Source organism: Antechinus flavipes, chromosome 5 (genome assembly GCF_016432865.1).
Source record: "Antechinus flavipes isolate AdamAnt ecotype Samford, QLD, Australia chromosome 5, AdamAnt_v2, whole genome shotgun sequence".
Lineage (NCBI taxonomy): Eukaryota > Metazoa > Chordata > Mammalia > Dasyuromorphia > Dasyuridae > Antechinus > Antechinus flavipes.
Window position 1 is genome coordinate 247624560 of NC_067402.1, and position 27337 is coordinate 247651896.

Here is a 27337-nt window from a genome sequence, read left to right on the forward strand (position 1 = left end):
GAGGTTTTCCTAGTTCCCTAGGTAAAAAACAAAGGGACTCATGTAGAGTCTCAGCCATACCTATCTGGGTCTTAGTAGCCACATGGTGAGTCACTACTAAAATAACAAGATGAATTTCTTCTTCATATAATCCAAATTCGAGAACACCATGAGGAAATCAGACACAGAGCTGGAGGAGAATAAAGAAATAGCTTTGTGGAACATATTGAATTATTTGAGAATAGAGGGAGGTAGAAGTGAATTTAAAAAGTACTGTGACTCAATGTTCACCACACTTTTCTTTGCATATATTCCCTCTCATAAGACACACAACTTCATGACTTGACTTAATTTAGTTTCTGCCATTGACTACTTTGGAATTGGTAACCATTACTATTGGAACTGATATAACCATTTTTTCTAAAGGGATTTCTTTTTACATGATTTTAAAAGAACAGACTAAATTATTTAAAAAATACATGTAAATTGAATCTTTTGTGTAGCTTACTGATACCAACCACTGAGAATAAATTAGGATCAAAAAAAAGCTCCATTTCTTGAAGATTAAAACTCATCTCACTCAGTTTTCAAAAAGTGATTTATTAACTTAAAAGGCCTCTTCAAATTTTGTGGTCAATTTGATTAAAATCAAAGTCTTCTCATTCCCAATAATTTTATTTGACAAGTACTTTTGAATAGACCTTCAGTGACTCAGTATAGAAAATTGGACTTGGAATATTGAATCACATGTTAAGACCTGAAAGGGATATCAGAGATCCCACCTCTTTATTTTTACAGATCAAGAAATTGAGGTCCAAAGAGATTAAGTATTTGTCCAAGACTGCATGGGTAGTAGAGTGGTAGAGCCATCATTCAAACCCAAGTCCTCTTACTTCAGGGCTAGATACAACTGACCCACTTAACAGCTAAATTTGAAATCTTTTTCCAACACTTAGTATTTATATAACCATGAGTAACTTAAACTTTCTGAATCTTGTTTTCTCATGTGCCAAGTAAGGATAAGATGATTCTTACCTCAAGAGAATTATGAAGAAAGTGCTTTGGAAGATTTAAAAGGCTAGAGAAATGTGAGCAATGATCAATGCCACACAATTATCATCTATCATTTTTGTTGTGAGGAAATTCAGAAGAAATATTTAACCTATCAGTACCAGCTGTGAAATGTTTGGAGGTGAAGAACAGAAAAATTATAATAGGTATGCCAAAAGTCTTAGTGCATCTTTAAAGTTTTTAGAGCTTAAAAACATACTAATTGTGTTGTTTTGGGAGAAGGGGGGGAAGAAGAACATTCAATAATCTTTTTTTTTTCAATGTAGATAATCCCTATGCTGACATGAATTGCAATCCCATTCATGCTGTGAAGAGAAATGTCAGTATTTATCTTGGACTATTGAATCAACTATGTTACTGGTCTAAGACAAATTTCTCAAATCAAAGGGCTTATCTAGTTTGTCTAGGGGGAAGGGAATGCCTAGGGAATCTCCTCTTGATCTGCACAAATCAAGTCTGTCTTGTTTATAATTTCTCCTGGGACTTGTCCCATTCATTGTTATAATTAAATAACTAGATTGAAAAGTTTTCATAAAGTCAGTCTATTCTCCATACATTTCTAAATAACTTTGCATCGTCAGATAGCATAAACATTTTAATATGCAGGTACTATAAAGACACAGCTGAATAAGTTAATCATAGATCATAGGATCATAGATCTGGAATGTAATTGAAGTCATAGGTCATCTAGTCCAACTCTCTCTTTTAAAAAAAAAAAAAAGGAAAATGAGTCACAGAGTAGTTAATTATGTTGCCAAAGTTCATATAGGCAGTGAGAATTAAAGGCAGGATTTAGACTCAGGTCCTCTCACTTTAAATCCAGTGCTTTTTCCATATTAGAATCAATTTAATGTGTCATGGTTGAAAACTACATTTGAAAATTGGTATAATCCCTCTGCATTCTAAGAGAGAGAACAAAATCCATAAAAAGCCCGTAAATACTAGATTTTGAAATTTAGATCTTAGAATTGTCTTAAAAGATAGAGGTGATTTGTGCCACTAGAGAGCTCTTTATTGATTATATGATTGAGGGAACTCAAAAGACTGTTATTCTTTCTAAAGTCGATTGTAAGTTAAATTCATTATCTCTTTTCCAGAAAGTGTCTTTCAAATAGCAACAAAATCAAAATATAAATACTCCACTGAAAAGCCTAGATTGTCTGTTTCTTATAGATTATATTATAACTTTACAATTAAGGGAACCAAACCATTAAATACCAAGTATCATCAACCTGTGCAAGATGAAAAGCTTAATTTTAAATTGTTATCAATAGGCCATGTTAACAAAGTGAACATTCCTAGTTCATGTATGATTCAGGATACTGGTTTATTTATATCATTTTAGATAATCCAAAGGAAATATTCTTGCTGATCTTAGTATTGATACAATTTGGAACAGCAAAACTTCCTTCTTCCCATATTGGTTAGATAAGGTCTAAAAGAGTTACATAGAGCAACAGAATATCCAGCCTCAACTATTCTTTTGGCAGAGAAATCAACTAATTAAGGAGAAATGGTATTTTTGGCAACTCTTGAAAGTAGTTCTATTTGCTAAAGATTAGCAAATCGTGTGTGTGTGTGTGTGTGTGTGTGTGTGTGTGTGTGTGTGTGTGTGTATAGAGAGAGATAGTTATGATTTTTCAGGATATATAATATAGATTTACCAGTGATTCATTATAGTGTAAAATTGGATGTGCAATTATTACCAGTATTTAAGATTTATTGAATCAAAGTAAAATATACCAGATTTCCTTGATTTCCTTAAAGATTACTAGTAACTGGGGCAGCTAGGTAGTATAGTGGATAGAGCACCAGCCCTGAAGTCAGGGAGGACTTGAGTTCAAATCTGGCTTCAGATATTTAATACTGCCTATCTGTATCCCTGGGTAAGTCACTTAACCCCAATTCCCTCAGCAAAAAAATAAAAAATAAAAAAATAAAAAAATACTAGCGACCCTGTCCAAGTCACTGCCCCTTATCTCCATCTCAATTTTCTTACTTGCAAAATAAAGGAGCTAAACCAAATGATCTCCATGAAACTATCCACCTTTATATATTATACATTATTATTATATTTCCAACACATGGGGAAATCATATACTTAACATTTGGCTTTGGAAAATCCTTCTTTAGCAAGATGTAAAATAGCAATCTTTTTGTATGAATGTAAAATCATACAGTGAATTTAATATTCAGACAACATTTATGGTCAAATAAAAGCATCCTATTTTCTGCATTAGTTTGAACTGTTGCATTGGAATTGAATGTTGGAACTTGCAAATAATTTGAAGAAGCCACTTTCTCCCTTATAAAAGACCATTGACTTTCATAAAGGAGAATAACACTCAATTGTATTGAGATTTTTCTGTGTAATAACTAATAATCTATTTAAAAAGTAAAAATGGTCTTTTGTAAACTTAGCAAATATCATCTAAGAATTTCCTCCATTTTCTTCTTTCTCTTTTTTCATTTCTCCTAACTGCAGAGCACTGAGAGCTCATACTTCAGTCCTTTCAAGTTCAGAGGCAAAGGATTTGAAGAACTTGGCATTTAGTTACCTCAGCATGGCACTGTCAAAGTGGCTGATGGTCTGCTCTCCAGATTCTCTGCCTTTCAGTGGGCTTGTGCTCTCTGTTGTTGAACTAATTATCACTGTTGAAGATGCCAAAGCCTAACCTGCTATTACAATAGTAAATCTTTTTCTAAGACTTGGAAGGGATGTTGAAAAATGTCATCATGCACAATAGCTCCATTTTCTGAGAACAAGACTAGTGTGTGATAGTTGTTTCATGTTTCTTAACTTAATTACAAATTTTTTACTGAACATTTCTTACTTTGGTTAATAAACTTTCTCAGTGAAATTATCCAATTATTTGGATAATAATCTTACCTTTTCTACCTGGTGAAGGAAAATCCATTGTATGCCTCCCCCTCCCCCCTTTTTTTCTCAGTCAAATCAGTATTACTTCTTATGTGTCCTCTTGAACTGTCATATTGTACTAATCATTATCTGGGTAAATATTCTTTGCTGAAATGTTCATAGAATTTGGAATCCATTCCCCCTGGAAGAAATAGTATCTATTTAGACTTTAGAGCATATAAATCTATTGTTTCTTAATCCTAATTTTTAAGAAAAATGATCATTTTTTCAATCTTCTAATCTCAGTAATATCCACTTAACAATCTTTGGGAAGCTAACCATTGCAGCTTTGTATAACACATTATTTGTGTGTATGTATATTAATGTATATACATATATATATATAGTTACATATATTATAATTTAGCTTATAAAAGTCCAAGATTTGTTATCAAATAGATTGCTAAAATAGGATGACAGTGTAGATAGAAACACTTTACATTTTTCCAGAGTTTGTTAACCATAAAATATAAAAATTAAAAATACAGAAAGCTGGGTTATATCTATCATGTGTTCAATGAAGCTGGGTCTTTTTTTGTAGTATTCTCTTACCAGATTTTGAATATATATAGTAAGAAAAGACCATAAATCTGTAACAAATACAATCTGACAATATATATCTTATGGCATTAAATATACATTATATTCAGTTAGATCTCAGAATAGTAGTTACAAGCAATACCTAAGTTTAAAAATACAGTACTAGAGTTCTCTACCCTTGCTGCTAAGAAAGCAAAAGGTGACCTAAAATTGCCCCATTCTATTAATTAATGCATAATAAAATTCATGGAAACACCAAGAGTAAAAAGCCAATTGCTTCTACAACTTGAATACAGTATAAATATAGTATAATAACTTGCTATTTTTTTTCAGAAAAAAAGTTTTGCACTTGTTATAAACTGGAAGTCCAATTCAAACAATTCTGCAATATGTATATAGTATAGGGCATGAGGATGATAATGTCGAAGAGAAGTGTTTGTCTTAAATGGCAAATCCTTGAACTGATGCAGTTTGATCTATGGACTAATAAGGGGTGTATTAATCTCTGGAAAAACTTTAAGCCAAAGACTCACTCCATCCCTGGCCCTAGGAAGGTATTTAAAAGCCACAGATGTTTTTTCCTTCCTAGAATGTTAAAGTCTGCAGGTGGAGTCAACAGCATATGGAGAAGCCTTCATTTTTACACATAAGAGAACTCCCAGGGCTATGAATGGAAGGGCTGTGCGTGTAAAGTGCACATGATTGGCAGAGGGTCAGGCCCAGAGAAAGAAGGTATAGAGTTGTCTTGGTAAAGAATTTTACAGTGTTTATTCATAGCTTCTTTCTTGACAGGTATGATTATTGGTGCTTTCTTTGCCTTTCATCAGTTGCTGTAACCCTGAAGCACAGATCCAACTCTACATGATGGCCAGACCACTGGATCTAAATATTTTCTTCTCAATGACCTAAAGGGAAGAAAAAAAGAAAAAAAAAACAATTTGAGAGAAATGAGCTATTTCTCTCCTCCATTGACTAAAATATGCTCAGAAATACATTCATTTGCAGTTTTTTCATTCAGGCACACCATTTCTAGGTGTGAAAGGGGTTGGATATCTGTGAGAGCAATATTTTGAATGAACAATGGAAAAGCAACACTCATAACGGGGAATGAGAGACAGGATGCTTGCAAATAGCACTAGTTTGGAAACCTGAAAATGTGAAACATTTAGACTCTGTTTTAACTCAATTGGATTCAAGAAATACTAAATGCCTTCAAAAAATACTAAAAGAACTATAGTAGGAAATACTAAGTCAGAAATTAAAAGTATGGATAGCCCTCAAAGGGATGACAATACATTTAGGGAAAAAGCATCTAAAGGAATGAATTTAGGAAAATTTGAGGATGGAAAAGGCACTAGTGACTAGGAGGAATCAGGGAGGGTTTTCTTAGATGACACATAAATTGAAGATTGAAGGAAGAAACAAATTCTAATAGCTGTAGCTAAGGACAGTGAATATTACAGGCATGGTTTTATATAAAATCATCTTTTCTGCTTGTCTTTGTACAAGGAAGTGATCATATTTGTTAGTATTTATTAATAAATTCATAATAATAAAAAGCAATTAAAAACAACATTTTTAGGACATTATCAATATTTTTTTTCCCAAGTAGCTTACATAAATGAGAGAAATCTTTATAGGGGAGTTGGTAAAGGGTTAAGATTGGAATATATCATAATGATCAGGCACAGTGTTAATGAAGTGGCATAATGAAGTGATTTTAACAGCTTGAGGGATTCTGAGGTCTAGATATAGACCCTCTTTGAGGGAATGGGGCTTCAACTGGAGGGGAGATGGAAAGGTGCTATGAGGAAATCCAACATGATCTAACCTTATGGGTAGGCAATTGAGTCACTTATGCATGTTCTCAAGGTATTTGTTGGTAGGGATATGTGATAGTCTTTTTTCTACCTCCAAGTCTTTATAAGGCTGCTTTCCATGCCTAAAATTCATTCTAATTTTACTTTCTGCTTTTACAATACCTTGTTTCCCTTAACACTAAGCTCAGTTGCCACCGTCTTACAAAATCTTCTCTCAGATGCTAGTGTCTTCATTTCCTCTAATTAACCTTGCATTTATTTTGTGTGTTTTAAATATACTCACATATTACTTCCATTGATATAATATAAGCTTTTTGAAGGCAGGTACAATCTCATCTTTCTCTTTTTGTCATCATTGGTAACTAAAGTGCCTGTCATATAATAGGATTGCTGAATGATGAAGTAATTTCATTTCTGAGGGATTTGATCTTTGGATGATTCCATATCTGTAAAAGTCAACTACACATGTCAAATCAAGTCAATTAGCATGTAATAAGCATATTAAAGACAGTGCCTGTCACTCTACTAACTTGCTGACACTTGAAATATTCCTAGAAAATAAAAATATAAAAATCTAAAGACATGAATGGGTTGTAAGCTCAATATAATTTAATGTATGATACAACAGTGAGAATAGTTAATGAAATTGGATCTGAGTGGATTGTAAGCTTGACACAAGTCAACTGTATGATTTAACAATGAGATGAAATTTCAGATTATCTTAATATATAGATGTTTGTGATGTTTGTAATGAGGTGAGAAATAAGCCCCCTGTACTCTTTCCTGTCCTTAAAGTATTCAGCTCTGAGTCCAACATTTAAAAAAGATAAGTTGGTAATACATCTGGACAATCAGGATGTTGAGAGGATCTGAGGATTGTGTCATATGAAGATTGGTTGAAACAAGTGGTGATGTTCTAACTTTTAATATCTTCTCAAAAGGTGTTTGGTATAATTAGTGTTGAAAATTTCTCTACCCACTGTAATAGAGCCTTAGCATGATTCCTAGTGCTTGAAAGCCAGAACATGGGTAGTGAGGATGCAAGATAAAGCAGCATATGAAGAATGAAAATCTGCTGCTTGGTTTGAAAACTATGGAAGCAGAGAAAGTAGCTAGTAGGTGTGTCAATGTAAACATAAATTCAAATGATATCTTAGATTTACAGGTAGAAGTGATCTTAGAGGTCATATAGCCCAACTTCCTCCTTCTCCCTTAATGACTTGCCTGAATTTATACAAGACAGTAAGTAGCAGAGGCAAGAAGCGAACTCAATACCTTTTCATCCAGTGTTAAAATTGAAGAAGTCTTTAGGGTTCTGCTGTAAATGAATTGGGGATGGGAGCTGTAGCTGAATTATAGGTATCCAGGCAGGATAATGGTACATTTAGGGCTTCCACTCATAGATATCCCAGAGGACTTAGGAAACAGCATAGGCACAACCAAGTATTAAGATAGCATGCAGAAACAAGCAGATCTGGTGCATGCTCATATGGAGAAAATAATTGAAGGCCAAGTCCTAATGATAGTTCCCAGAAAGCCTTTTGGGGATCAAAATTCTGAAGTTCGCGCAGATGTAGATATTTCTTGTCACAATTGTTTGCTCCTAACTATCTTTGAATAAAAAGAGAAAATATCCAGGCATGGGGTGAGTGAATTCAATAAAATAATAACAAAAACATCAATTTATATGAAAAGCTTACTCTATGCCAAACACAACAGACACAATTGCATTTTCAAAATAGTTGGTATTTTCAAAGAAACAGCATGGAAAGGATAACAGTAGTTACAGGTAAGTTTTTGGACAAGTGGTCAGGCAATAAGGACTTATGCACTTAACTATATGTTAAATACTAGGTATTTAACAGGTTAGAATTACAAGCAAAAAGATAGATAACCCCTGCCCTTAAGGAGATTATAATTAATGAAGGAGGAGGAGACAGCACATAAGTGGGGACTGAAAAGTTAGCACAAAGAGAGGAAGAAGGAATAAAGCAGGAGAAAGTACTTTCCTGAGTCAAAAGTGCAAAGGTTTGGTCTAAATCACAAAAAACAGTAACGATTGATTGAATTTGAGAGAAACATGTGGGTGGTCCATGTAAGCCTGAGCTTAAAAGGGACACAATTACTGTTTAAATGTTTTACAGACTGTCATATGAAGTTAAATTGACATTATCTTCTTGGCCCTGGTGAGAAGTAGTAGGAACCATGGATATGAACTAAAAAGCAAGTAAAAACCCAAAACCCCAATAACCCTAAAACCACAAGCAAACCAAAATTTCATTTTGATACAAGAGGGGAAAAACCAATTTTTTTTTTTTTTTTAACAATTGAAGCTAGCCAAGATGTAATCCTTTTCCTCTCACTAGGAATCTTCAAGGATAGACTGGATGGACTTTCTTAGGGATCGTATACAAGAGATCCCTATTCAGGTACAGAAACCTCTGAGGTCCCTTCCAATTTAGACATTCTGAGGATTTTTTATTTTTTCTTGTTTTTTATACTCTGTGAAGAAGACAAAAAATGCCATTGAGGAATTTTCCTCTGGTTAATGCTATCTAATGTACCTTGGATGCAATGATGCTTAATTGGAATTTTCTTTGCACAAGAGAATTTTAAAAAGCATTGGATGATCTTTCATCCTTTCCCTTTCTAAATAAATCCAAAGTGACCTTCAAATAAGAGATTTTATGCCTACTTAAAGCTTTTCCTTTCCTGGGATTCATGAATCACTTGTGAACATTCATGTGTGATTGGTGCATAAATTAGAAACACTTTAGAATGGTGCTTATTGATTGTTGACAGTATGGTGAATGTGGACTGGAAGGAGATGATGCTTCACTTCAGCATTGGTATTAGTCATAGTCCTCTGAGAATTATGTCTATTAAATATTAAGAAACTAATTATGGATGATTGCCATAGAGTGGAAGTATGCTAAACTTACAACCAACTAGTTGCCAGCCTGAGATGGCAAAAAATTTAGTTGATGCCATCCTTACTGATTGATGATGCTAATTCTGGCACTGACATTTATATATTGTATGTAAGATTGAGAGGATACAACAGTAACTCCTACTTCCTGCCCCATAGCACAGATTCTGCTCAGGTTTGTGGCTGTAGCTGTTGATGGAAGAACTTGATGCTATTTGCAATTCAATGTTTTCTCATAATCAACTTGACTTACCATGTGCTACCTAATCCAAATCTAACTGAGTAGCCTTACCTTCATCTCCCACAAGACTTCAGCTATATCGCCACAATAAGAATCACCCAGGATCTGGCAGCATCCACATTGAAAGATCGAAGGGCCTGGAATATGATATTCCGAAAGGCTAAGGAACTTGGTATGCAACCAAAAATAACTTACCCAGCGAGAATGAGCATCTTTTTCCAGGGAAGAAGATGGACATTCAAAGAAGTAAGTGAATTTCATCTATTTCTGATGAAAAAGCCAGAACTTAACAAAAAGTTTGATCTACAAATATAGAACTCAAGAGAAATCTAAAAAGGTAAAGATTAATCTTGGGAACTATATTTTGACTATATAGATGTATAAAGAATACATGTATACCTTGTTCTAGAAATTGATGTGGAAAGGACATTGTACCAGAAAAAGGGTAAAGTGGGGGTACATCTCATGAAGAGGCATAGGAAACCTATTATATCTGAGAGAAAGAATGGAGGGGGATGAATATAGTGGGTATCTTACTGCCTTCAGAATTGGCTTTAAGTGAAAAATCTTAAGACATATTCAATCTATGGTGAAACTTCTCCCACCTCATTGAAAAGTGAGAAGGGAAAAGTGAAAAGGAAAGGAATAAGCTAAGTGGAAGGGAATACGGAAACTGGGAGGGAAAGGGGTAAGATAGGGGGAGGAACTCTAAGGCGGGGGGAGGGATACTAAAAAGGGAGAGCTGTGAGAAGCAAGTGGTGCTCACAAGCTTAATACTGGGAAGGGGGGAAAGGGGAAAGAAGGGAGAAAAGCGTAAACCGGGGTTAACAAGATGGCAAGTAATACAGAATTGGTCATTCTAACCATAAATGTGAATGGGGTAAACTCCCCCATAAAGAGGAAGCGGTTAGCAGAATGGATTAAAAGCCAGAATCCTACAATATGTTGTTTACAGGAAACACACCTGAAGCGGGAAGATACATGCAGGTTAAAGGTAAAAGGTTGGAGCAAAATCTACTATGCTTCAGGTGAAGTCAAAAAAGCAGGGGTAGCCATCCTGATCTCAGATCAAGCTAAAGCAAAAATTGATCTAATTAAAAGAGATAAGGAAGGGCACTATATCTTGCTAAAGGGTAGCATGGATAATGAAGCACTATCTATATTAAACATATATGCACCAAGTGGTGTAGCATCTAAATTCTTAAAAGAGAAATTAAGAGAGCTGCAAGAAGAAATAGACAGTAAAACTATAATAGTGGGAGATCTTAACCTTGCACTCTCAGAATTAGATAAATCAAACCACAAAATAAATAAGAAAGAAGTCAAAGAGATAAAGAGAATATTAGAAAAGTTAGATATGATAGATCTCTGGAGAAAATGTAATGGAGATAGAAAGGAATACACTTTCTTTTCAGCAGTTCATGGAACCTACACAAAAATTGACCATATATTAGGACATGAAAACCTCAAACTCAAATGCAGTAAGGCAGAAATAGTAAATGCATCCTTTTTAGACCACCATGCAATGAAAATTACATTCAACAAAAAACCAGGGGGAAGTAGACCAAAAAATAATTGGAAACTAAATAATCTCATACTAAAGAATGATTGGGTGAAACAGCAAATCATAGACATAATTAATAACTTCACCCAAGAAAACGATAATAATGAGACATCATACCAAAATGTATGGGATGCAGCCAAAGTGGTAATAAGGGGAAATTTCATATCTCTAGAGGCCTATTTGTATAAAACAGAGAAAGAGAAGGTCAATGAATTGGGTTTGCAACTAAAAATGCTAGAAAAGGAACAAATTAAAAACCCCCAGTCAAACACTAAATTTGAAATTCTAAAAATAAAAGGAGAGATCAATAAAATTGAAAGTAAAAAAACTATTGAATTAATTAATAAAACTAAGAGTTGGTTCTATGAAAAAACCAACAAAATAGACAAACCCTTAGTAAATCTGATTAAAAAAAGGAAAGAGGAAAATCAAATTGTTAGTCTTAAAAATGAAAAGGGAGAACTCAACACTAACGAAGAGGAAATTAGAGCAATAATTAGGAGTTACTTTGCCCAACTTTATGCCAATAAATTCGACAACTTAAAAGAAATAGAAAAATATCTCCAAAAATATAGCTTGCCCAAACTAACCGAGGAAGAAGTAAATATCCTAAACAGTCCCATCTCAGAAAAAGAAATAGAACAAACTATCAATCAACTCCCTAAGAAAAAATCCCCAGGACCAGATGGATTTACATGTGAATTCTACCAAACATTTAAAGAACAATTAACTCCAATGTTATATAAACTATTTGAAAAAATAGGGATTGAAGGAGTCCTACCAAACTCCTTTTAAGACACAGACATGGTACTGATACCTAAACCAGGTAGGCTGAAAACAGAGAAAGAAAATTATAGACCAATCTCCCTAATGAATATTGATGCTAAAATCTTAAATAAAATATTAGCAAAAAGATTACAGAAAATCGTCACCAGGATAATACACTATGACCAAGTAGGATTTATACCAGGAATGCAGGGCTGGTTCAATATTAGGAAAACTATTAGCATAATTGACTATATCAATAACCAAACAAACAAAAACCATATGATCATCTCAATAGATGCAGAAAAAGCATTTGATAAAATCCAACATCCATTCCTAATAAAAACACTTGAGAGCATAGGAATAAATGGACTTTTCCTTAAAATAGTCAGGAGCATATATTTAAAACCATCAGTAAGCATCATATGCAATGGGGAAAAACTGGAACCTTTCCCAGTAAGATCTGGAGTGAAGCAAAGTTGCCCACTATCACCATTATTATTTAATATCGTATTAGAAACACTAGCTTCGGCAATAAGAGTCGAGAAAGATATTAAAGGAATTAGAGTAGGCAATGAGGAAACCAAACTATCACTCTTTGCAGATGATATGATGGTATACCTAGAGAACCCCAGAGATTCTACTAAAAAGCTATTGGAAATAATTCATAATTTTAGCAAAGTAGCAATATACAAAATAAATCCCCATAAATCCTCAACATTTTTATACATCACCAACAAAACCCAACAGCAAGAGATACAAAGAGAAATCCCATTCAGAATAACTGTTGATACCATAAAATATTTGGGAATCTATCTACCAAAGGAAAGTCAGGAATTATATGAGCAAAATTATAAAAAAGTCTCCACACAAATAAAGTCAGACTTAAATAATTGGAAAAATATTAAGTGCTCTTGGATCGGCCGAGCGAACATAATAAAGATGACAATACTCCCTAAACTAATAATCTATTTATTTAGTGCTATACCAATCAGACTTCCAAGAAAATATTTTAATGATCTAGAAAAAATAACAACAAAATTCATATGGAACAATAAAAAGTCGAGAATGTCAAGGGAATTAATGAAAAAAAAATCAAATGAAGGTGGCCTAGCTGTACCTGATCTAAAATTATATTATAAAGCAGCAGTCACCAAAACCATTTGGTATTGGCTAAGAAATAGATTAGTGGATCAGTGGAAAAGGCTAGGTTCACAAGACAGAATAGTCAACTATAGCAATCTAGTGTTTGACAAACCCAAAGCCCCTAACTTCTGGGAAAAGAATTCATTATTTGATAAAAACTGCTGGGATAATTGGAAATTAGTATGGCAGAAATTAGGCATGGACCCACACTTAACACCATATACCAAGATAAGATCAAAATGGGTCCATGACCTAGGCATAAAGAACGAGATTATAAATAAATTAGAGGAACATAGAATAGTTTATCTCTCAGACTTGTGGAGGAGAAAGAAATTTGTGACCAAAGATGAACTAGAGACCATTACTGATCACAAAATAGAAAATTTTGATTACATCAAATTAAAAAGCCTTTGTACAAATAAAACTAATGCAAACAAGATTAGAAGGGAAGCAACAAACTGGGAAAACATCTTCACAGTTAAAGGTTCTGATAAAGGCCTCATTTCCAACATATATAGAGAACTGACTCAAATTTATAAGAAATCAAGCCATTCTCCAATTGATAAATGGTCAAAGGATATGAACAGACAATTTTCAGAGGATGAAATTGAAACTATTACCACTCATATGAAAGTGTTCCAAATCATTATTGATCAGAGAAATGCAAATTAAGACAACTCTGAGATACCACTATACACCTGTCAGATTGGCTAAGATGACAGGAAAAAATAATGATGAATGTTGGAGGGGATGCGGGAAAACTGGGACACTAATGCATTGTTGGTGGAGCTGTGAACGAATCCAACCATTCTGGAGAGCAATCTGGAATTATGCCCAAAAAATTATCAAATTGTGCATACCCTTTGATCCAGCAGTGTTTCTATTGGGCTTATATCCCAAAGAAATACTAGAGAAGGGAAAGGGACCTGTATGTGCCAAAATGTTTGTAGCAGCCCTGTTTGTAGTGGCTAGAAACTGGAAAATGAATGGATGCCCATCAATTGGAGAATGGCTGGGTAAATTGTGGTATATGAATGTTATGGAATATTATTGTTCTGTAAGAAATGACCAGCAGGATGAATACAGAGAGGACTGGCGAGACTTACATGAACTGATGCTAAGTGAAATGAGCAGAACCAGGAGATCATTATACACTTCGACAACGATATTGTATGAGGACATATTTTGATGGAAGTGGATTTCTTTGACAAAGAAACCTGAATTTCAATTGATAAACGATGGACAAAAGCAGCTACACCCAAAGAAAGAACACTGGGAAATGAATGTGAACTATCTGCATTTTTGTTTTTCTTCCCAGGTTATTTATACAATCTATATAGTAATTTATACAATCCAATTCTCCCTATGCAACAAGAGAACTGTTCGGTTCTGCAAACATATATTGTATCTAGGATATACTGCAACATATCCAACATATAAAGGACTGCTTGCCATCTAGGGGAGGGGGTGGAGGGAGGGAGGGAAAAAAAATCGGAACAGAAACGAGTGTCAATATAAAGTAATTATTAAATAAAAATTAAAAAAAAAAGACTTCAGCTATATCTTACTATTTGGAATTAACAGAAAACAGTCTAGATATGCATAAGGTGCATTATTTAACTAAATAAAATGAAACTTGACTTTCTGTCTCTTTCTGTCTTTGTCTCTGTGTATATGTGTGCATCCTTATACTATTGCTATTAGATAGGTAGGTGATGAGGATATATTTAAAAAGCTGATATTTCGGAAGGAAGGGTGAGGAAGCAAAATAGAGGCAGCAGATAGAAAAGGGGGGGATCAGTTCCTAAGGTCACTTAATTTAATACTCTCATTGTAGAGAGGAAGAAATTTAGACCTAGGTAGGGAAGCTATGTAATTTAATGAAGGGCCAAATCAGAGATAAGCAAGCATTACAGGTAATATTGAACCTATGTGTTTTAATTCCAGGCTAATCTTCCATTGTACTATACTGTAAGATAAATAGGGAAGAAAGGGGGAACTTCTGCAAAGGTCTAATACCAAGTCATTATGAAGTAGTGTTGTATATGAAGAAGGAGATCTTGAGGGTGGCCAGGATATTGATGAAGCTAAAAAGAGAGATTTAGGCTAGGGCATCCGGTGATCAAAGTAGCTAGGAAGGTGGTCTTTAATACCAAGAACAACTAGGAATGGTTGGAGTATAGATGATCCAAGATGGTAGAGGTGGCTGGGAAATGTTGAAAGTACTTAGGTTTTGGACAGCTGTTTTGAAGAAGAGAGATAAAATTATATGCTGGGCCTCAGAAAGTATTCCTGGGAGCAATGGGTGATTTCTGTCTCTTTGTCTATCTGTCTATCTACTATTGGCTAGCTCTTTGTCTATCTCTATCTATCTTTCTTTCTATCTATCCACATACACACTTTCTAATAATTGGAGACATACAAAAATTGGAAAGTGATGCTCCCTCTTACACATGAGGATTTTTACATATAGATAGTATGATATATAATATTTAGGTATGTTTGTCTATCTGTCTATCTACTATTAGCTAGCTCTTTGTCTATCTCTATCTTTCTTTCTATCTATCCACATACACACTTTCTAACAATTAGAGACATACAAAAATTGGAAAGTGATGCTCCCTCTTACACATGAGGATTTTCACATATAGATAGTATATCTATCTATCTAGTCAGGTATAACTTTTATTAATTTTACATATAATTTGTATTTATATACATATTTAATTCTTATCTGTTTTCCTCCCACTCCCTAGAACACAAACTCTTTAAAGGTTTCTGCTTTTTTCCCCTATATTGAGATGAGTACAAAGCCTTTCATATTGTAGATGATTGGTAAATAATACTTGTTAGATTGAACTGGATTAATGAAAATATTGGGTTTCTCTCTGTCTTCTTCTTCTTCTTCTTCTTCTTCTTCTTCTTCTTCTTCTTCTTCTTCTTCTTCTTTTTCTCTCTCTCTCTCTCTCTACTCAACTGAGCCTCAGAAATCATAGATATAAGCTGTAAGAGGCCTCAGAGACTATTTGATTGAAATAGAGTTTAACCATGAACCTAAATGAGTATATCTTGTTTTGAAATTATTGCAGCAATTCTACACAGAATCCTTGAAGAAGCATCTTTTACTTCTTTTTTCTTTGTTAACAGATATTTCTTTGTTATAGTTAATTTTCTCTATTCTCTATAACAAGCCCTGGCAAGGGGCTTGCTGGACACAAAACTCTCTGTAATTTATAATTCTTTCAAGTTTGGAAAATCAGCCCTCTAAGATGAGGACATTTAAATCAACATAAATCAGATAATTTGCCAAACGACAGAAAATTTGCCAAAGTTAGGATTTGACTCCTTGGATTCCAGAACTAATATTTTCTCCATTCTACCTGATTGTCTCTCTAGAGTGTTGTCAAAATAGCAATCATGACAGTCACAGCTACATCTTCCATATTCTTTTGGCTTTCTGGATCTGTTTTTTTTTTTTTTTAAATCATGATTTTCAGGAAGTCCAATAATGCTTACATTGCCCTTTCCTAGATCTATTTTCCAGGTTAGTTGTTTTTCCAATGAGTTATTTTATATTTTCTTCTATTTTTTCTTTTTTCTTTTGTTTTGTTTGACTGGTTCTTGAAGTCTTGTTGCATCATTTACTTCCATTTGTTCAATTCTAACTTTTAGTGAATTATTTTCTTCACTTAGCTTTTTTTTTTTTTTTTTTTTTTTTTTTTTTTTTTTTTTTTTTTTTTTTGGCATTTGGCCAATTGAACTTTTAATTTTTTTTTTTTTTTTTAGCATTTGGCCAATTGAACTTTTAAATGAGGTGTTTTGTTCAATGGATTTTTTTCCCCCATTACACAAATTCTATTTTTCAAGGAGTTGTTTCCTTTTTTTCCATTTCATCAAATTTATTTTGTAAGGAGTTATATGCTTTTTCCATTCCATCAAATCTATTTGTAAGAAGTTTTTTTCAGATAATTTCTGTGTTTCCTTTTCCAAACTCTCTTGCAAAGTTCTCATTTCATTTCTCCATTTTTCTTCTAACTCTTTTAAAATCCTTATTAAATTATTCCAAGAGAGCCTTGTGAGATGGGGACCAACTCATATCACCCTTTAGGGCTTCTTCTGGAGATGATTTGCTTTTAGGATCCTCAGGGTTTGAATTCTGTTGTTCTCTTTCTCCATAAAAGCTATTTATGGTCACAGCTCTTTTTGCTTTTTTGCTCATTTTTTAAAGATTGAAGTCTGATCTTAGGGCAAAAGGGAGATTGTTCCAAGCTTCCTCTACAAGTGACAGTGGCTTTAGGCTGCTCTAAACTAATGCTGTTGACTTTCTCCCTGTGCTGGGTGGGCCTGGCTAGATCCTGCATTATTCTGGGATTCAGGGACTCACTATTTATCTTTTGTATTTGCATTGGATGTCTCACAGCTAATTTGCTGATCCAATGGATTATAACCAGGACAGAGTAGCCAGCACTGCTAAATGTTGGCTAAGAGCCTCCCAGTAAATTCCCCAGCAAGTGGACACCACACTGCCCTAGGTCCCTGCACTGTGCCTGTATTGACCCCCCCCCCCCCCGCCCTTTGTTCCTCCTGTTCCCCCTCCCCAGTTGAAACAGACCTTTTCTGAAGTTCTTCCAAAATATCTTCTGCTGGAAACATGTTACACTCCAAATATTTGTGGGAACTGTCACTTCAAAACCAGTTCAGAGGTTTGATCTGGTGTTGATCTGAAGGACATCAGGAGAAGCTCAAATAAAGACCTGTCTGTTCTCCATCAACTTGCTTCTGCTCTAGGATCTCTGGCTTTTCATGCATACTCTGTTGAGTATCTCTGATAAACTTATCATTAGTATCACCTACTCCTTGGCTACTCTATCTGTGGTCATTACAATGTACCTTTGCCTAAGTTTTTAACCCATGCTAATATCCTATTTCCTCCTATCCTGTCCAGATCTCTCTCTCCAGTGACTTTTCTCTCCTTTGCATCTTTAATTTTTTCTACTCTAGCAGTTCTTCATCTGCCAATAACATGCTCAGGCCCTTTCTTTGGCCTTTTTACTCCATCCAGCTGCTTTCCCAATCTTCTGTTTCCCTTCTCTGACAAACAGATTGAAAAAAAAATTTATACTTTGAGACTAAAAGAGTTAAAAGTTCATTAGTAAAAACTTGCCTAACCCTACCCTATGCTCTCCTCCTTGCAATTAATTTTTCATACAAGCTGTGGAATATTCTTAGCTATATGTAGATTTAATCCACATCATTACACATCATTACTTTGCTAAAATATCGTTGTAGTTTCCTAATGCTTTCCAAGTCAATCATAAACTCTTTAAACTAAGCATTTAAGATCCTCTACCATTACATACACTTTATGTTACAATCAGAATATTTTCCTCTGTCACCCTGAGTGCCATGTGCTCTGCTTTTACTGTTATCTGTTTCTGACCATTTTCCCTACCTTTACTATATGATGCCTTCTTCCCTTTGAAATTTCAGTTTATTTGCCATGTCCTTTATGAAATCTGCCTGATCTCATTATCAGTGAAGACATGCCCATTTGGGCCTCACACAATACTTATTGGAGGGCAAGATTTTAAAATATTTATGTGATGTTGGGCATTATGATTATTTGTCTTTGTTCCTTTATAGCCACTGTATTGCAAATTCCAAGAGGCCAGGGTCTGTGTGTCTTAACTATATTTAAAATTTCCCTAACTGTTAGCATAATGCTCTATACCAAAGGTGTCAAAATCCTGCCCTCCCTCAAGTATGGCCTAAGACATAAGACAGATTAAAATGAAATTAATAAATGTTTCACAAAATAAATAAAAATACAGTACAACATAGATAGCAAATTTGTTGTTTTCTAAGTTAATATACTTCTTTATCCCAATCTGATACTGCTACTCTAGAATTCTCTGATATAAAATCTTCATTTCTGGAGATTTTGGGGAAAGGAGGATCAGATTATTTTTTTCTTTAAAGAAATTTGAAATATGAAAGTATGTAGTACATTAAGTCTCTGGGGAATATTTGTTTCCAGCCTCACGCTGCATTATTATTCTTTAAAGACTTAAACACCCACAGATAAGGTAAAAATAGACATGGTTACATATTTGGAGTGTAGAAACTGTAGTCCACTTAAAAGAGAACAAATCTAAATCTAATATGCATTTTATAGAGATTGATCCCTCTGAAAACAAAATGATATTGAATGTTTTCCCCAAAGCAGTAAGGTAATGATGAGTTCAAATCTTTTCTCAGAAGCAACATTGATCTGAATTAGCAAGTGGAACAAATCTCATTTAAACCTTTAAAATCCAATTAATTAAATATTAAATTAATAAATTGCACCATAAATTTTTGACTGGATTCTGCATCACACCCACAAATGGATTTGTGTTTTATTCTTTTTTTTTTCTGGTCCGGACCTCATGAAATGATCATATTGTTGAATCATATAATAATAGATTTCAAACTGGAAGGAATATTAAAAGCTATGTAGTCCAGCCTCCTCATCATATAGATGAAGAAACTGATTTCAGAAAGAGTTAAATGCCTTGTCCAAACTTATACAAGTAGTGATAAAGATCAGATTTTAACCCCAGGTACTCAGACTCCAAAGAAAGTGAGTGATTTTTCCAACAGAAGGAATCTAGAGATACCACTTCCAACAGATCAATCAACCAGTAAGTATATATAAAGCATAGTTGTAGGTCTTGGACATACAAGGATTAAAAAATGAAATATTAAAGTACCTCCCCAGTGAAACTTATACCATATGCTCTATTTTTTCAGGGAGAAATATACATTTCCAAACACATTCAAATATATTTATATCATAGAAGCATATGGAAAATCTACTTTCAAGCTCTGCCCCATGATATTAGCTATGTGACCCAACTTGGCAAATTACAAACTCTAAACAATTTGGTGAGATTATAAATTACTGAGAAGTTAATTAATTACATTGGTGGAAGGAGTTTTAATATCAGGAATTCTCAATGCCCATGAAATCAGTTTCATGAGTGGTTCTCCCTTCTACCCTCCAAAGATCCATAACCAACATAAGAAAAAAAATATATATATATATGTATGTATATATATATATATATATATATATATATATATATATATATATATATATATATATATATATTCTTTACAGATACCTTTTGCTTGAAAAATAGGTTAACATAATGGCATAACAATAGGATCTGAAAACATGTAATATTTAAATGTATTAACATTAAGGGAGTCAAATTGAAATTAAGTATACAAGGCAACAAATCTTTAGGGCCACGATAGGCACTTTTAGATACCAAAACATGACAATAATTTTTTAAACTACTAAGTAGATCATTGCATTTTTGTATAAGGCACAAGGCTTCCCAAGTCTTTAAAGTAAAAACATTAGGGGAGCAGGAGGAATTAGTAATCATGGGCCAGTGAGTTCAAGTGGAAGTGACCATAGCAGTCAAAGCTACCTAAAGCCTACAACAGCAATAATCCTGGCAGCCTGAGTCAGGGGTGGGGATCACCCCCATGAGAGGAAGGGGCTCATCGTGGTAGATGATTTGATGAAACTCCTCTACAAAAATTGCTAAGTATTGAAGAATGTCTTTATGCCATGCCTCAGAAAGAAATGGAGAGCCTCTTATCAAAGTGGCAAATGGTAATGCTCTAAAGCATGCTTTGAGACCTGCTTTTCTATTTACTTTAGCACTTGTAACAGACCAGGAAAGCAAATTTGGACTCTGAAAAAATAAAAATATCATTTGCTACCGCAACACATACCAAGTAGTCTGATTACCATTGGTGGTAAATTTCATAGCAAGCAGCAATATTAATATTGGATTGATTGTCAGCCTAGAAAAGGAAATTGTTCCAATGTTTGAAGAGTTAAGGCAGATTGTAGAAAGTTCTTAACCTGGTTGTGGTTTGACCCTGATCATATTGTAATCCCAGTAAATCCAGCAATCTTGATTTCATCAAGTAATGTGATTCCACGTGGTCAGAAAAAACAATTTCCCCCAATTTAGACTTAGGAAGAAGTATATGTTTATTATTTCTAAATAGATAAACTATTGTGTTGGGTATTAGGCTCAATTCTTCTATAGTATGATTTCTGGGGAAACCACTAAAATGGTTCAGTGTCAATCACAGTTCCTATGGTGTTTAGCCCAGCCACCTATGAAAAAAACTAAGATTATCCAGTGGATCAGAATCAAAATGTTCCCAAGATCCACATGAGCTATAAGCTTCCCTGTTCTGTACAGTACATACAGACTTGCAGGAAGTAGACCCTACTCAGTATATGTTATTTCTTTATTGTGAATAATAAAAAACTTATTTTTGTGCCATGTTATATGTCTGCATTGAGAGGAAGATATCCTTAAATAGCTGTAATAAACCAGTAAAATCACTGACTACCCCTTAATATCATTATGAGATGGAGATTTAAGAAAGCATTACTCAATGTGTTTTTCTTTAAAGTCTTGTTTGTCTAAAAAGAACTCTGTTGCTTTTGATTTATTATTACATTTAGCTATCAATAACCAATGAGTATTTTGATGTTTGTTTCTTTGTACAATTTAAGTGTGAAAATCATTATCAAAGCTTTTGTTTGTAAGACTTACAGGAACACTGCAACACAACAGTTCTTTTTTTTTTCCTTTTCCTAAATAAGGGTCTAAATAAAATAGTATTTTGTAAAAGTATAGCTTGACTACTTAATTTATATAGCATTGGGGGGGGGGCGGGGCAGGAAGTGAATGAGGACTTATTTAACAATAAGAAGATTGAAAGAACTTTTCATGGAATAGTGGCTGAGACATATATCAGACTGGTCTAGATAAGAGGTGGTAAGAATCCAAACCAGCATGGTTGTGGGATGACTAGAAAAATGAAGGCGCGCACTAACTGGGAGAGTATAGCAGTCCTGGGATATACCAGGGATAGAGGATCAGATCAGGTTATGGAGAATGAGAGGGATTGTTCAGATATAGGAAGACAGCATAGAGAGTAGCATCATAAAACTGAGGTAGATCAAGTATCCAAACGACATTTAGACCGAGGACTGTTTCAGAGAGCTGGTTCATAGCTCATAATACCTTCAGAGATTGAGATGAAACCCTTCCTACTGACTAGTAGTCTGTACATTGCCCCACAAAGCTCCCCACATATGACGCCATAATGCAAAGGAGTGAATGCAGAATAAAGTACCAGACAATGATTTCTTAGGTCAAGGGAATTCTTCATGTTAACATGAGTTGGAGAAAGGGAAGGATGTCAAAATGGAGACCAGGAGTGAGAAAAAGAGAAGTCCATTCCAAACAAGGGGAGAAAGTAGGAAAGGCATGGAAAGAGGAAAGAAAAGTACAAAAATGGGGAACAATCTTGTCTTAACTTTAAGACGCTGGGATCACATTAGGCTGCAATGAAAGGTGGAACTAGACTTTATAAATTACTTAACTAAAGTAGCCAGTGTTGATTTAGGGGAAATAGTTTGCTGTATCTAGATTACTATAATTGCATTTTGTGCCATGATGGAATTCTATCTTTTGGATACTTGTAGAAAAGTACATATAATGTTTCTTTATGCTATTTTTGATTTTACAAAATGGGAAAACATGCCCTTTCATAATAGGATACAAATAATTATATGTTTGTATATACATATAAATGATGCATTATATATGTATAGATAGTTAATGTAATTTAAGCATTAATAAATTTAAATTGCTCTTTAGATTTTTGACAGACACATACACATTTATGAACAAGTAACAAACATGGCATTTAATGAATGCCAATTATTCTGAAGGTGTTGTATGGTGTAATGGAACCACCAGAGTTAAAATCAGGAAGACTTGGGTTCAAATTCTGTCTCAGACACGTAACTTTATAACCTTGAGCAAATCACTTAACTTCTCTAAAATGATGGTAACAGTCCTTCCCAAGTAGTTGTAACAATCAAATCAGATAATGTATATAATATTGTAAACTTTCAAGAGCTAAATAAACACCAGTTATTGTGTTTATATAAAAAAAAATTAGGATCCCTTCTAATAATTGAAATGTCAATTGATTTTGGGAAATTTTGAAAAAGTACAGAAAAATAAAAATCCTTTATGTTTATACAGTACTTTATTGCTGCAAATAACTTTAAAAATTATTAAGTAAAAGATTATTAACAAAAATAAACTTTCTTTATAAAAAGAAAACTCCCAATCAGAATAGTAAATTAAACTGTGAATCTGTTACATACAGCATGTTTCTCTTAATATACACTGAATGTAATAGTAGTAACATTGTCTTCTTTGCACATGTCCTCCTTTGAACTCCCTTCTGGGTTCATCTGTATATTTCTAACTAGTTAATTGTTACCTTTTTCTTTCTCATTGTCCTATCTGACTACTTTACTCCTCCCACCTTCTTAAAAAACACAGTTTAGCAAACACAATTCGGGTTGTAATGGTTGTATATGGAAATGTTTGTCTCCTTTTGCACCTAGTGTCTATCCCCTATCCTGGAATAAGTAAAAAGCACACTTCATCATAACTCTCCTCTCGAGCATGATTGGTTATATATATTGAAGAGAGTACATAATTACTTATTGTTTGAGGAAAAATCTTTCAATTTTATATAAACAAAATTGTCTGTTTTGCATCTTGCAAATTTCTATCACTCTTGGTTTAGTCAAAAACTCTTCACTTATTCATAACTGTAAAAAGTATTTTTCCTTTTCTCTTTGTCTACTCTAATTTGTGATAAGACTTTTTTATATCTAGTTCATATATTCATTTGAGAATCTTTATAGATGCTGTGAAATATATTGGCCTACATTCACTTTATGTCAGCCTAATTTCTAATTTTCCCAGCAATTTTTGCAAAAATAGTGACCTTATACCAGTGATCAGCTTCCTTGGTTTTACCATGCTACTATATTTGATTGCTTCCAAATCTTAAGTATGTAATTTTTTTATTGATAAACATTGATATTTCAATTAATGTCAAATTGTTTTGATGGTATTTTGAATTCTGGTCATGATAATCCCCTTCCTTGTCACTTATTTTTTTTTTTCATTTTTTCTTCAAGTTTCTTGACTCTTTGTTCCCTTAAGGTAAATTTTGTTATTATTTCAAGTTCTGAAAAATAATTCTTTTGTAGTATGATTAATATGACAATGAAATTATAAATTAATTTAGATAATCTTCTCATTTTTATTAGATTGTCAAGGCCAAAACAATAAACAATTAATGCCACTCCAATTATTTAGGACTGTCTTTATTTTTCATAATGGATGTTTTGCAGTTCCATTTATATAACTCCTGTATGTGTTTTTAGTAGATGGATTCTCCCACAACCATAACATGCAAGGAACAAAACAAAATAAAAACCCAACAATAGTTGCATTCCTTTATTATCTTTCAATTATGATCCAATCAATTTCTTTTTCTTCTTTTGTTGCTAAGGCAAATGTTTCTAGAAATATATCAGATAATAGTAGTGACAATAGATATCCATTCTTTACCCTGAATCTTGTTAGAAATATCCCTGGTGATTCTCCATTATAGATATATTAACCTTTGGTTTCATATACTATTTAACATGTTAAGAAATAGCTGATTTATTTTCTTTTAAATTACTTTAATACAAGGGAGTAGTATGTATAGCCAAATAACTTTTTTGTCTATATTGATACAATCATATGATTTTATAATTTTAAATATGAATATTTTCTATTATGTTGATAATTTTTAAAATATTGAACTAATCTGCATTTCTCATATAAACTCAACCTGATGTATAATTGATATATGAATTGATATGTTAGATAAATGATTTACTAATATTTCATTTGATATTTATTTATTTATAAGATACGACATTGTTCTATTTATATGACTTATCTCATGATGGTTATTTCAGAACCAAATCTGTCTTACAGCAAGAGTTTTAAAAATAATGCTTATAAATTGAGGAAATTTAATAGTATTTATAATTCTACTTGATCCTTCCTCTCACCCATGCTAGGGATTCATCCATATATTGTTTTTAATTTCTTTTTTTCTATGGGTTATTTCAATTCTTTATTTCTTGCTCTGTTAATCATAGCATTTTATACTTTTATACATATTTATTCTCTTTATTTAAAGCATCATCTATATTGGCACATAACCATGTAAAACATTTTTATTTCTTTTTCATTTGCTGTTATTTCTTTTTAATTTTAATTAATTTGACAATTTAATTTTTATCTGTCTTTTTTGGGGGGAGATCATATTTTAAAATGATCTGTTTTATTATTTTTTTCCTAAAAGTCAGATCCACAAGAATTTCAATTTTGTTTAGTTTTTTCCTCTTTTTGTTTACTACTTATTTTATTAGTAATCTCAAGTCATTTCTTTAAATTTTAAATATTTTAGATATCTTTTGGGGGGTTATAATTATTTTGCAGTATAGTCAGTAAAGAATTATTTAATATTTCTGTTTTTCTGTATTTATGAGTTTTTTAATGCTTAATAACATGGTCATTTTATGTAAAGGTGAGCTTTGCAGTTAAGAAAATTCTATACAGATTTTTAATTTCTTCTATTTTTCTACTTACTTCTAGCTTTAAAGGGGCACATTAAAGTAGCCAAATATTATAATTTTGTCCTTTCGTGGTATCATAAATTAACAATTTAAAGGGCCTTTAAAGTCATAGAGTTTAATACTCCTATTTTACAGATAAGAAAAGTAAGGAACAAAGAGGTTCTTAGTGATAAATAAAAATTTAACCCAACTATTCATAACTCTGAGTTCTGTAACTCATTCACTAATGCTTTTAATTTTATTAACATTTCAGAGTTCAGATGATATACCATTCATTACATGTATTTTAACAGTGGAAGTCATTTTATTTTCTTTGATGCTTTTTAAGCCAAATATAGTTTTTCTTATCATTTTTATCACCACCCCCTTCATTTTTGCCTTATATAAGAGAATGATGGTTGCCTCAATACTTCTTTATTTTTAAAATTTACCTGAAACATAATAAATTATATGCCAACCTCTTATTTTAACTGTGTGAACCTTTATGTTTTAAGTATTTTTCTTATAAATAACATCATGTTGAACTCTTTTCTAATCCATTCTTTTCCTTTTTTTGGTTGAATTCATCCCATCCCTATTCACTCATGATTGTAAGTATATTTTCCCATCACCATATAATAATAACAACTAGCACTTATATATTTTACTATTTGCAAAATTACTTGATCCTCACAACAACTCTGTGAAGTGCTTCCTATTATTACCCCTATTTTGCAGATAAAGAAAATGAATTTGAGAGTGGTCAAGTAACTTGTCAAGTATCACACAGTTAGTGAGTATCAGAGGTCAGATATAAACCCCAGTCTTTTCTGATTCCAAGTACTGCACTCTTACCCACTTCACTATCTACCATATATACTCGAATATAAGCCGAGTTTTTCTGCCCAAAAATTGGGCAGAAAATCCCCTCCTCGGCTTATACTCGAGTCACTAGATAAAACATGTGTAAATATCCCTTTGAATGCCCCCCTACTGTGTAGTATACCGTGTAGTCGAGTGCCGACTGTGATACTACAGGGCCGGCCGTTGCTACGGTGATGTGGCGCTCTATATACGTATACCGGCACCTGCTCTCCTCCTCTGCGGGCACTGGTGCGCTACCTAAACCTACTGATATAATAAGTTTTCCCAGATTTTTGGGTTAAAATTAGGGGCCTCGGCTTATATTCGGGTCGGCTTATACTCGAGTATATACGGTAACTACCCAATAGTCAGTTATATTTTCCCTCTTTCTTTGTATACACAGAGAAAGAAAAAGAAGAAAATTATATAAGCCCTAGTAATCTATAACTAAAGTTATTTTTTCTTTCTCCTCTACTCCTTTTCTCTTCATCATTCTAGACTCTAACTATTGGTTATTATACATTTTCCTTTTTTTTTTTTAACATTATCTTTCCTGCCCCCATTTTCTACCCCATGATTAATTTTTTGAAATTAAGGTTTATTTTGGTTATGATAGTTTTCTCCCTGTCTCTGCTTTCCTTGTCAACACCTTCTCCTATCCTCCTTTTCTTCACTCAACTCTTGGTTTGATCCTGATTAGTTACTTGGTATTTAAACTATCTTTTTGGCATTTGTATCTTTGATTTAAAAACCTTAGATTTTGTCTATCACATTAGTGAAGGTCTGGAATTCCTTTCAGGGGAGAAATTGATTCTTTTTATTTTGACTTTGACTTTTGTTACCAATATGTCAGATTTATTTGATCACTTCTTAAAATGTAATATTCAAGGTTTTTTTGTTTGGCCATAGTTTTCTAGGAGTTTG

General features: G+C 33.3%; 1 protein-coding gene across 2 annotated transcripts in view; it reads right to left on the reverse strand.

Annotated features, from left to right (window-relative positions):
• Positions 1-5250: 5250 nt before the first annotated feature.
• The window catches only part of LIN7A (lin-7 homolog A, crumbs cell polarity complex component), a 196673-nt gene continuing 174586 nt past the window's right edge, over positions 5251-27337 (reverse strand). For both annotated transcript variants that reach the window (XR_007947884.1, XM_051963260.1), the window contains one exon: positions 5251-5415. The gene's annotated coding sequence lies outside the window, so the exon portion shown is untranslated. The remainder of the gene's footprint in view (positions 5416-27337) is intronic.